This window comes from Zootoca vivipara, chromosome 12 (genome assembly GCF_963506605.1).
Source record: "Zootoca vivipara chromosome 12, rZooViv1.1, whole genome shotgun sequence".
NCBI lineage: Eukaryota > Metazoa > Chordata > Lepidosauria > Squamata > Lacertidae > Zootoca > Zootoca vivipara.
Genome location: NC_083287.1, coordinates 22,004,508 through 22,016,996, shown reverse-complemented (window position 1 = coordinate 22,016,996; position 12,489 = coordinate 22,004,508). Strand labels below are relative to the sequence as shown.

The 12,489-nt window shown below is 43.3% G+C and overlaps 1 protein-coding gene across 4 annotated transcripts in view; it reads left to right on the top strand.

Moving 5' to 3' along the window:
- CREB5 (cAMP responsive element binding protein 5) overlaps positions 1 to 12,489 on the top strand; it is a 265,933-nt gene that overhangs the window by 169,210 nt on the left and 84,234 nt on the right. The gene's annotated exons all lie outside the window — the stretch shown is intronic.

The following is a 12,489-nucleotide window of genomic DNA, read 5'->3' as shown; positions in this document are numbered from 1 at the left end:
AAAAAAAGTTAGAGGGAAATAATCCTGGAGAAATGATGAGAAATGATGGTGGGACAAGCAGGAAAGATGAGGCAGATGTTTGGCAGAAAAGCTGGAAATTGGGCAGTCTTGATGTGGTTCATATGCCGCTGGATTCTTAATCTTTTGGTTAACCCACCCTTGAAAAGGATTATACCTGGTCCACTCTGGGACAGTGCAGATTCACCCCTAGATACTAAGGGTGGATCTCATTTTATGTGTTGAGCGATGAAGCCTATTTTTCAGTGGGAAACAAGTAAGACTCACTGAGAACAGATCCCTGATTTGTGCATCCTTTATGTGCATGGTGCTGATGGTTCAGAAGAAGAGTTTACTTCATATTTTATATGCATTAGCACTTTCTCATGAATAGCTGAGATACATGTTTATTTGTAGTCATAACTCTACCACAAATTAAAATCAGACTCTTATGAAGAGAAGCTCAAGGAGATGTCAGAAATGATATAAAATGACACTTAACTCCAAACCCCAGACACCACATTTATCCAAAGAAAGGGATAAGACTGCAGTAGAAATAAGACCAGGAGCTGAGTTATTTTCGCTGATTAAATTTTCAGCCACAAGCTAAAGAAAAAACAGCTGCTAGATACTTCTGTCTAGTGTAAAGTATTTTCCCACATTTTTCTTTTATGCTCCTAGTTATAATTGCACACATCCAAGCACAGTGGTATAAATTTATTCTTGGTATATATGGGGAATGTGGGGTACTTGCAGGGGACACACTTCCAAGCTTTGTGCCCTTAAATTTGCTTGCTAAATAATCCAAAAGAAAAATAATAATCAAAAGCATAGTAATCACTCCAAACCGGGCTTCATAAGTTCCTCTTCTTCTGCAAGGCATTTGGAGGTTCCTTAGTTTATCCTATAAATTAAAATATCCAAACACCAATGGCACATGGCTCAACAGCATTTTATTTTTAATTTTTTCAAATAATCTTTATTCATTTTATAAGAATGAAAAAATACAAAAAAGAAAAAAAAGAAAAGCAAAAAGGCAAAAACCAAAAAAAGGAAAAAGAAAGAAATAACAATAACAACAATATTTCTTGTTACTTAACATTGTTATATAGACTTCCTCGATTCCCCCCTCACTGGGTCCATTTTTAATCCATCCTTACCAACTTTCATATTATGTCTTAAGCCATTTTCCAACACTTATACATTTTCATCTTCCTCTATTTCATAAACAATTTCCTTTTCATTATCCCTCGATTATTCCTAACCTATAAATCATCAATTATTCTTAACCTATAATTAATTTCTCAACATCTATCTTCGATTTCACCCCTTAGCCTAGAACTAATTCCCAAAAATATCCATAATTTCTTCTATCCTAATAACATTTAAACACTTACATCTAATTCTGCCCCGCTTCCCCTGGACTCGGAGTCTCCCAGGCGGTTCAGCAAGTTCCATAAAGCAATCCAGTTTCAGTCCATCTTAGCCAATCAGAAAATAATATCCATTATTACTTCTCACCCCACTCCCACTCAACAGCATTTTAGAGGAGAAGTAGGAGCTGAAGATTCAAGTCCAGAAAAAGCTGGGCAAGTCTGTACCTGTCTTTCCAAAGTCCCTCTAAATTCAGGGCATGGTGTGGTGCACTGGCAGTCCTTCCCTGATCCTCCAGTAGCTAAGTCGCTGCTGCTTACTGGGACAGGTGAGGTGGTGAGATTGGTGCAGTGCAAATGCACCGGCAGAGCCAGTCTGGCACTCCTGCTTGTGTGTTTGCACTGTACTGACCTCTAGGATACATTGCCCCTCCCCCTTTCATTCCAGAACTGACTCAGCCGCTCACTCAGGAGGTTAGCACTGCCACCCCACCCCACTGTCCACCACAGCTGGGAATGTGCCTTGTCTGAAATCTTAGAGAGTCACTGTTGGTAAGTGTGGACAATACTGACCCAGGTAGACCACTGGTCTGAAAAGGCAGCTTCCAACACTCCTTTAGGCAGCTATTAATAAGGCAAGATGGAAAGTGGAAGAGCTGGGATTTGTAGTCCACATTAGCAGGGAAACCACTAACATATGTAACAAGACAGGCCAGCTTTGCTGGCTCCCAAAATGGAGTTCTGCCATTTAAAAATGGAAACCAACAATGTAAAGCTAACCAGGTGTTAGCAACGATGGCCAACATAGACCAGGTTCATCAATGTGCAATCTGATAGCTCTGTACGTTGAGCAATGATATAAAAACCATGGCATGTAGTAGTGGACTATACAGTCGTACCTCAGTTTACGACCCGCTCGGGTTGCGACCTTTTTGGGTTACGAACCGCGATCCGGAACGGATCGTGTTCATAACCCGAGGTACTACTGTATGTCATTTGGCCTTCTGTTGGTTCCAGGGAACCAGCCAGAGGGCTTTTTTTTTATAGTGGCAGGCTCCCTGTGGAGATAAAGAACTACACAACCTTTAGAAGATATCTAAAGGCAGCCCTGTATTGGGAAGTTTTTAATGTTGGATGTTACATTGTTTTTATAAGTGCTGGAAGCCACCCAGACAGATGGACAGGGTGTAAATAATAAAATTATTATTATTATTATTATTATTATTATTATTATTAGACTATTTTATATAAATTCCAAAAGACTTCATTTTTTTCTTTTCTTTTTTTTCTTTTGCTTTTGCTGTATTTTCTTGAAAAACTTTACACACCAAGAGCACAATCTTACAGGAAATTCTAGTAACAAGCCCCACCCCTCCCCCCGCCTAGAAGTGAACATTAGTGCTCTCTCAAAGCTCCCATTCCAAAGGTGATCTGCCTGCTGGTTATCCCTCCCCAAGTCTCTTTCTATATTCCCACTACATGTGTGTCCTTGTGACGTTTTCTTCAAACCCATTTTGACATCTTGAACAGTAAAAATCCCATGGCACAGTTTGACTTCAAACAAATACACTTACATAACCACATCTGGGACATACGTTCGAGAAAACGAAAAAGAACAAAGCATTGAGCAAATGGGGTAAACATGGAACTAAATGAATTTAGGTTGGGGCCTGAATCTTTCCCACTGCTCGGATCTGGGAAAAGGGTGACAGATTTCTCCTGAGAGTTTCTGCACATTGCTACATTATGCCCCTACTTCATTTCAGTGAAATAAAACTCATTCCCAGTTTGTTAAAGCATGCTTTAAACCATGCGTTTCGCCCTAATACTGAGAACCACATTTTCGATGGCTACATTAGATCAGAACACCACCATTCACATTGCGCAGATAGGGGAGGTTTAAACCTATTGCCGAACCATGAATTGCTACACAAATGTAGCAAACTGGTTACATGGCGTAACATCAAACCATGGTTAAAGCTTGGACTCCCTCTCCCCCTCACACATGATGATTCGCTGACCACATCCTGGTTTGCGGCAAACCATCGTTTTCTGTTTCGTCCAAACCATCTGTGGGTTCTGCTTGTCCTGCAAACCAGGATGAAACCATAAGCTGACGATTTGAATGGAACAACACTTGATTTACCTTTAAAAGGAGTAAGGTAAAGGGACCCCCGACCATTAGGTCCAGTCGCGGATGACTCTGGGGTTGGGGCGCTCATCTCGCATTATTGGCTGAGGGAGCCGGCGTACAGCTTTCGGGTCATGTGGCCAGCATAACTAAGCCGCTTCTGCCGAACCAGAGCAGCGCACGGAAACGCCGTTTACCTTCCCACCGGAGCAGTAGCTATTTATCTACTTGCACTTTGATGTGCTTTCGAATTGCTAGGTTGGCAGGAGCAGGGACCGAGCAACGGGAGCTCACCCCATCGCGGGGATTCGAACCACCGACCTTCTGATCGGCAAACCCTAGGCTCAGTGGTTTAACCCACAGCGTCGCCCGCGTCCCATTTTAAAAGGAGTAGGTGATGGTAAATATTGATTGGGAGTGCTCATTCACATGGTGGTCTAGGGACCTTTTCTGTAGCGGGCTCATGGACATTTAATGTGCAATTTTAAAAAACTGGCGCCTATTTTAATCTTGATTGTTTAATTATTTTCAACATTACCATTCAGGATTTGTTTGGCTTTTTTGTTTTTTGTTTTTTGTTTTTTTACATTGGGGTTGAATGGGTTTTTTGTTTTGTTTTTTGTTTTTGTTTTTTTGCTTTAGGCATTTATTGTTCACTTTTGATGTGAAAGTAGAAGAGTAGGATATCATCATCATCATCATGACTACCGCCGCCACTGGATTTGGTGTTATGTGTGAATCAGCTCATAATATTCTCAATGAAATCAGAGTTGCATTAAATACATTTCAACCTTCTCTTTCATTATGCACGGAGAGCTGCGCTTTTGTGCTTCTCACCCAGTTCCCCATTTGTAGAGACTGTTCCTACTACACTTTGCTTTGGTTGTTGAGCCACGATAGGGACTGTACTGACCATGGAGAGTTGATACAGCTTGTGAAGGTGTGATGAGAGTTGCGGGGCTGTAACTGGATTCACAGCTATTGTTGGGAACGGGCCTAATTTTGCCGTTTCCAATTTTCCACTTATTTAGCATTTGCTTTCCCATTCTGTTGCTGGTACTCTGTTGCACTCTGAGACCACATTCTCCTGCAAGGCTTTCCCCAGATCTTTTTTTTTTTTTTTTTGCTCCCTGGGGCTCGGCAGCAAATTTAGAGTTTCCTACTTGAACCACAGGCATCCCTCAAGCCTCTCACATGCCTACATTGTTTCCAATAGAGCTGCACCGGAGCCCGCTAATCATTTGGAATTTTCCCCCCTGGGAACCCAAAGGTCAACAAGGATATTTTTAAAACTGTGATTCTGAAGTCTAGATTACAGTTCGGCCTCTGTTTTTTTCAGCTTTATATTTGCTTAATGGAATTTGTGTGGAGTAATGCACTTACATTGCAGTCAAGCATAGTTTGGATGCCACCTGGCCGGTTAGAGCATAGAAAAGCATTCAGGGAAACAGAGAGCACTAGAGAGAGAGAGAGAGAGAGAGAGAGAGAGAGAGAGAGAGAAGGCTCAGATTCTGATTTTAACAACCTGTCCTGGACACTTGTTGCATAAAGCAGAACGAATTCTTAGTGACACAGGCATCTTGACCTCATGCAGCCCGAGGCAGATGGGAGTTATAGTTCAAAACATCTGAAGGACACCAGGCTAGACGAAGGCTGACCCAGGGGCTTTTTACAACTGCCAAAGCACGGAAGTGTGCCAAGTGATCTTGTTCATGAGGGGAAAGTACATGTTGCACACAAACTAGAAGCCCTTTCAGCTTCTTTTTTTTAAAAAAAAATAAGTTGGATCCAGATTTAATCATGCTTAAGCGTAGTTGACCCATGCTTAGAGTAGTTAAGTCCTACCGATTTCAATGTGTATACTCAAAGTTGCTGGGAGTCTCAGGTTGGCTGTTCTGCGCATGTCCAGCTTGCAGGCTTTCTGCAAACACCTGGTCAGCCACTGTGAGAACAAGATGCTGGACTCGATGGGCCATGTTTCAATATCTACCCTTAGATGCTGTATATATTTTGCATATGCTATTCAATACATCCATTCTAACCTATTTGCGTGTGGAGACCTTTTAACCACCCCCAGAAATAAATTCAGACGAGACTCAGATTTTTGGTTTGGTTTTTGGCAGAATTTAGGCCACAACTTTATTGATTACAGTCAAGTGAGTGGTTGCATAGGCTCTGGTTCGACTAGCTACCTGCACCCTTGCAGGCAGCGCTGACTCTAGTCACCAACCATAAGTCAGCCTTGGGTGAACACCTGAGATAGTGGCAAGCAGGGGGGTCTGCTAGGCCTCCACCCAGATGAGCCCTGGACTCAGGCTCCGGGCACAACCCCACACGGGGAAAACCAACCATGAGTCCGTGGATTCCTTCTTAAAGGAATACCCAACGCATAGGGATGGCTAGGCAGCCTGCCACCCCTATCCACCTGAACCAGAGCCTATCCACAACCTTACAGGCGAAGCCCAAATGGCACCAGCCAATCAGCCAAGTGGGGAAAATTCCTGCTGTGCCCCTGTCCCAACGACAGGCGACACACGACGGCCTAGCAAGGTCAATCGCAAGCCCTAAATATAGGGAGAGGTGGGCGGGTGTTCAGATGCACTGAGCCTGAAAGAGGAAGCTCAGGGACACGTGCAGCGGTTAAATAGTGGTCCCTCGATTGCTTTGACTGGAGTCCCTCAAGCCCAATTGCTCCCAAGATCGAGGGACCACCAATAGGGTGTTGTGGCCACTCCAATGTTCCCACCCACAACACGGGGTCTGGTTGCCAGGTCCCACCGCAGCACGTGCCCTCTTGTTAGGGAGCACCCGGTTTATCTTAATAATTAGCACCAGCGCTCATATTTCATATGCTTCTCGCGTTTCCATCTTTGCTATAATCGTTCTTTAAATACTCAATAAAAGGTCTCCAGTCCTCAAGGATTTTTTCCATCATTTGGGTCTCTAATCTTTGCTGTTAATCTTGCGCGTTCCGCATATTCCGCATCATTTTCAAAAGCCATTCTTCCTTCGTTGGAACTTCTCTCATCTTGCGTTGCTAAGTTGGGTTCTAACCCATTATTTTTAAGGCTGGCTTCTTCAAGTGAAAAGCAGCTTCGGGAGGACATGAGTTTGAGTGGAGATGGGTAGGTGGAGTGCTTAACCCTTTCCTCACTGGCTGCCTGTCGACACCAAAGCACTGTTTCCCCAGCTGCATTTTCTTTCACGGGGTTACAGTTGTAAACCTTTCCCATGGGGGCAGGAGCAGCTTGACCGTGAATATAAGCAGAAAAAATGGCTGGTGGGGGCAGTATTAAATACCTCCTTCCTTGCGCAGCTCTTCAATTCAGAACCGCACTGTCCTGAAAATGTTTTTTCCAGTTAAAGAGCAATGCTTCCTTACACACATTTTAGCTACAGTGAACTCTGTCTGAAATGTTGAAATACCTCTGAACCCCCAAACAAGAATGTTCAAATTCCACTTTGTTCAACCCGGGGGCATAGTTACTTCAGTTTTGTCTATATATTTATAAATCAATGTAAATAAGAATATGAGTCTGTTTTAATTTACCAGAGCCTTGATGTAACCGATACTCAGAAGTGCAGAGCTTTAAGCTTTGTAAAGTGCAATATTACTGCAGGGCACATGTCCAACTTTTAAAACACTATATAGATTGGAGACAGATGAGCTTTTCAGAATTATTTTAAGGCCCATTTTGATTAAATGCCTTAGATGCAGTTTCCAATGGAAATTAATTTCATTGATGTGAAAACAAATGGACTCCAACCCTCAGAATCAGCTGCAAGTTCATGTTCAATGCAGCACTTGAAAGGGAATGGAGCAAGCCCAAATTGTGACTGGGAAGGAACGCAGACTTTTATATGCTTTGCTGCACAAATAGAATCACTTTGTTAAAGCTTCACATTGGAAGGGTTTTGTATACAAGCGAGAGAGTATGTATGCGGTGGGGGGGAGGGAAGGGGGGTGTTTAGAAAAGAAATGTACATGCAGAGACCTACGAGGTGAGTAAATGCATTTGTATGCAGGGCTTTAGGGTAGCCTTTTTGCTGCCAAATTGGTTCCCATTCATAAATGATGAACCTTTCTATTAAAACGTTAAACATACAAGTCAGGTATTTATATCCCCTCAACCTACCGGCAGTCATCGCTTCTGAGCTCCCAGGTGGGCATTCAGCATTTGTCAGGTGTGATCCATTGTGCTGCTCACAGGACTGTTATCACACAAGTGCCCTTTTCTGCATATAGTGGTGATTTCTTTCTGGGGATGGGAATGGAAGAATGCAGGGACAAATACCAACTGCTATGGCATGGTTATCCTAATTATTTGCTACAAAATGTTGCAGCAACCAGGCCATGCTATTGGGAAACCCCCTTCTTCCTGATATTCCACTATCCCTCCCAGTAAACAGCCAGTTAGCTTTCCAATTAACATGCTCAAACCACTTTGTGGGGTGGTGGTTCCCCATTAGCATTTTTTCTAAACAGGCTTTTGAGGTTCCCCCCAAGCCCTATTGATGCCTCCCTCTTGTGCATGGATGGTGCCATTTTGTCCTCCTGAGCAATGACTCTCCTCTACTGAATACTGGAAACAGAGCTAATGGTTATGTCGATTTTGGGACTCGTCCCTTCCTCCAAGAGCTAAAGATGCTGTACATGGGATTGCGTCCTTTATTTGCTCCCATTGACTTTGTGAAATAAATTAGGTTCAGAGACGATGATTGGCCCGTGGTCTCCCAGTGAGCTTCATGGCAAAGCAGGGAATCAAATCAAGGTCTTCTAGTACCAGCCTGACACCTTGTCTATGACACACTGCAAACACATTCGTGCACTGTTACCAGTGGTGGTTGGTGCCCATTGTGACTGGTAGGGTGAAAAGCAGGGGACTCAGTTGACAGAACATGAGAATCTTAATCTCAGGGTCAGGGGCAAACGATTCCTGCATTGCAGGGGTGGGACAAGATTATCGTTGTGGTCCCTTCCAGCTCTACAATTCTGTGATTCTATGATTAGGTGTAGTCAGAGCCAATAACAGGCAGAAACAGCTACCATATTTTTCCGTGTATAAGAGCAGGTTATTTGCTTGAAGCTTAAAAATGGGGGTTGTCTTATACATGGGTAGTGGTGAGGTTGGATGGGCAACTGGTGGCTGCTGCGAGCCGGAAATTGTCAGTGGCGTTTTGGCGGGTGATTGGTTGTTGCTGCAAGTTCTGCAGGGTATTGGCTGCTGTGGCAATTGGGCGGGCGATTGGCTTTGGCTGCTGGCGAGCGTGCAGACGATCGGTTGCTTCATTGATGTGCATGCAACCCCCCTCCCTTAAAAAGCTCAACAACTCTGAGCAATTTCCCCCCATTTTGTCAATTTGGAGTCCCAAAAGAGGCTTATACATGGGGGCGTCTAATACTGTACATGGAAAAGTACAGCAATTCTGTTTTGTCCCCATCCTCTTTCCTGCTGAGTTCTGCAAGGATGACACTTTTCGGCTAACTTGCCCAGCCTAGTCCTATGTAAATTCCTGTTATACTCACAGTCGACACGCCTCACTTTGTCTTTTACCTTACCAGCCGCACTCAGCTGGATTTTATATTTAATGTTATAGTTGTATTTGTTGCATTCTATGTTGTTGTGCGACAGTTGCCTGTTTGATCTTTTATATGTGCTATGGTTATATGGCTATATGCAATAAACTTTTGATTGATTGATTGAAACTGAGATGGAGGAGGGGGAGCTGACAGGTTGTGTGATCCCCTGGACTGGATGCAAGTGGGGAAACAGGCGAATGGGAGGCCCATTTGACCCAATGAACCAGTCTCTAGCAGCTGTCACTCAATCTTCTTGACACACATATGCACTGTGCTTCACGATGCTTGCTCCCAAGTGGCTTGATCGGAGCCTTGCAGGAGCGCGAACAATGTGCAACCAGCTCACCTAGATCCCTGCTGTTCATTTGGTGATGTTCTAGCTCCTTGCCAAGGATGCTTCTCATGCTTCCACCTGAGTGTAGAAATAAACAGTAAATTGCATGAACTCGGGGCAGGAGGAAGATGAATTTCAAGTAAGTCTTCAAATGGTTTTATTTATGTAATGATAGGATGAATTCAAATAGGAATCAATTCCAGTATGATAGTGAGGCAAATAAAAATTAATTCCAGTGAAAAAATCCCAGGACAAGGCCCTGTTTCGCTAATTCTTCATCAGCAATGTTTTAATGGTCAGAGTGTACCAAGTATGTTTGGCTTGTCCTGGGTTTTTATTTCTGGACTCCACCTGAGTGTAGCCATGCCATACCCAGTTGGAAGCACAGGAGACATGTGTGCCTGCTACAAGGATGAGGGACCTGAGGCCCTACAGATGTTGTTGAACCGCAGCTGCCATTGGCCATGACGGCTGGGGCTAATGGAAACTGGAGTCCACCAATATCAGGAGGGCCACAGATTCCCCCATCCCTGGCCTAACAGAAGTCCCAGTTTGTGGTTATTTGGCTTATCAAGTGTTATGGAAGATAAGCCTGGCACAGTAACTCTTTGTTACGGGTACCGGGAGGGGAGGACCATACAGAACCACTTCTCCATCATCAGGCAACTGTCTCTAAAGGAGGAGGATCTGTAACTCTCACCTTCACATCCATCATACTGTTGGGGGGCAGCGATTGCACGTCCTGTCATCTTTGACATTTTAATTGAAAAGAAAAGCTTAAGGAGGTTTTTAACCTTAAGCAGTGTGTTTTTACAAGTGTATGTGGAGAAATAATCTGTCAGTGCAGAGCAGGCTGGGTGCCACAAGAGTTGGTTTAGTGGTTCAACAATCCCACATTAGCTCACACACCTTGCCTTGTTCCATGCCTCAATAGTTTTTAGTAGAAATGCCTTGCCCAGAGGCATACAATTATTAAGAAAAGGAGACTCTGCTTGCTTAAAGTCTGGAATTATTAGCTCATGGTAACAAGCCTGCACTGGAGAGACTGTTGGGTCTTTGTTTTCATGAGTCTACTGTAATTTGCCTTCTCATTTTAAAGAGGAAAACTTCTGCTTTGTTTGGGAAGTTAATACTGATATACATAATCACTTTGACCATTATCGAAAATATTTGTGCAGCTAAAAACCAGGTTTCAAGGAAAGTTTATGTGCCTTTATACTAAAATTCAACTCTGTGTATCAAGAAAGTGATTTCACTCCAAAATGTCAAATATAGATGGGTCCGGGCTTAAAATTAGGCAATAAGATATTTGTATTCAAGGACTGGGGAAGAAGGAAGATGTAGCTCTTTTTTGACACACACACACACACACACACACACACACACAGAGAGAGAGAGAGAGAGAGAGAGAGAGAGAGAGAGAGAGAGAGAGAGAGAGACTATGAATGACATGATGATAATGTATCAATTGCAACATTATTTTTTAAAAGAGCAAGGGGCGCTATTTTCATTGGGAAAATAGTGGCTTGGATAGGGGAAGCAAAAAGGGGAAGTAAGGGTAAAGAAGGATCACATGAACTATTTATCCATGCAAGGGCCTAGAAAAAGAAATGTTAATAAACCTTTTTTACATATGCAAATAATTCAGATGCTGACTGCCTGGCATTATTTTAGGATGCAGCAGCAACCTTTTGCAGGTGGTACAAGAAGGCACCACAGCAGTAGACTTCAAGCTCTGTGGCCAGTCTAGATGGTCTGTATCCTCAATGATGTGATCTGCACAGTACCCAGAACACTGTTGATGCTTTGCAAATAGAATGGAGGTCATCTTTGAGGTTTCACTAATACCAGCTAACAAGGCTTCTCTTCTGAACTTTGCCTCTTCCTTCCAGGCTATTTACTTCTGGATTCCAGATACGAGGTTTCTTGGGTGCCAGGTGCACTTTTGTTAGTGAGCACAGACAAAATTGCGGCCTGAAATTCAAAAGTGTGTGGTGTTTTGTTGTTTTTTCCTCCATCCAGGAAAAACCTGGAAGGTTCCAAGGTGCTACAAGGGGGAGGGGGGGATCCCCAACGAAAACAGTAATTTTCGCAAAGCAGATGCAGACTTGCAAAGCTAAGCAGAGCTGAGGGTGAGAGTGAGGACAGCAAAGTAGCTTATTTGCTATTTTTTTTAATATATACAAATAATTTCCTTTTTACCCAAGACCCCCTATTCCCAGGCTCATTAAATCAATTTCAGAAAACATTTTGGCTCTGGAACATGTAAGTAAAATTCCAACCATATGGGCTCTTGAGGATTACCTGTGCAAACGGCAGAAGTCAAGCCAAAACAAGTTTCTGTCAAATGGCCTAACACCTAAGTTTATTATGAAGGTAGAGAGCTCTATAAAGGGTCTGTAGGCAGTGCAGAAAGGACTGGCTGTGGGGCTCCAGAAAGTTATCTGGGGGCTGCTTGTTTTATGTCAGCCACCTTGAGAATCAGCTCTCCCTTACACAAAAATATAGTTTCATTGAGTCACAAATGTTAGATTTGATTTTTGATTTTTTGATTTAAAAAAAGGCTCAAGGCAATCTGAAAATGCCTTGTTCAGAGGTAGAGTTTACTGCAGTTCAAAGCCACAGCACGATGAACCCCTTGATGTGCATGCAAAGAAAGGCCTGGGCATACAAAGCAGAATTTGGTTTTGTGCTTTTTCTTTCAGCCAGCAGCTATGCCGAAGCTCAGCATTTCAAGCTGGCCTTTACGCCAAGAAATGTTTAAATATCAGCTGGTGATGTGGCTCAGGGTGTGGAGAACAATCAAGGGAAACAAACAATTTAATTGTCCATATTTTTCAGTAGAACTAATCTGGAAAAAGTTCAGGATCAATAAGGCCTTAAGCGTTGCCTCCAACTGCCCTGAAAATGCGGCTTCCGATTGAGTGCAGGAAGCTCCTGCAGCCAATCGGAAGCATCACCTTGGTTTTCAAACCATTTCGGCAGTCAAACGGACTACCGGAACAGATTAAGTTCAAGAACCAAGGCACCACTGTATCATCTAAGGCTCCCCCATATAACCAAGACATTCGCC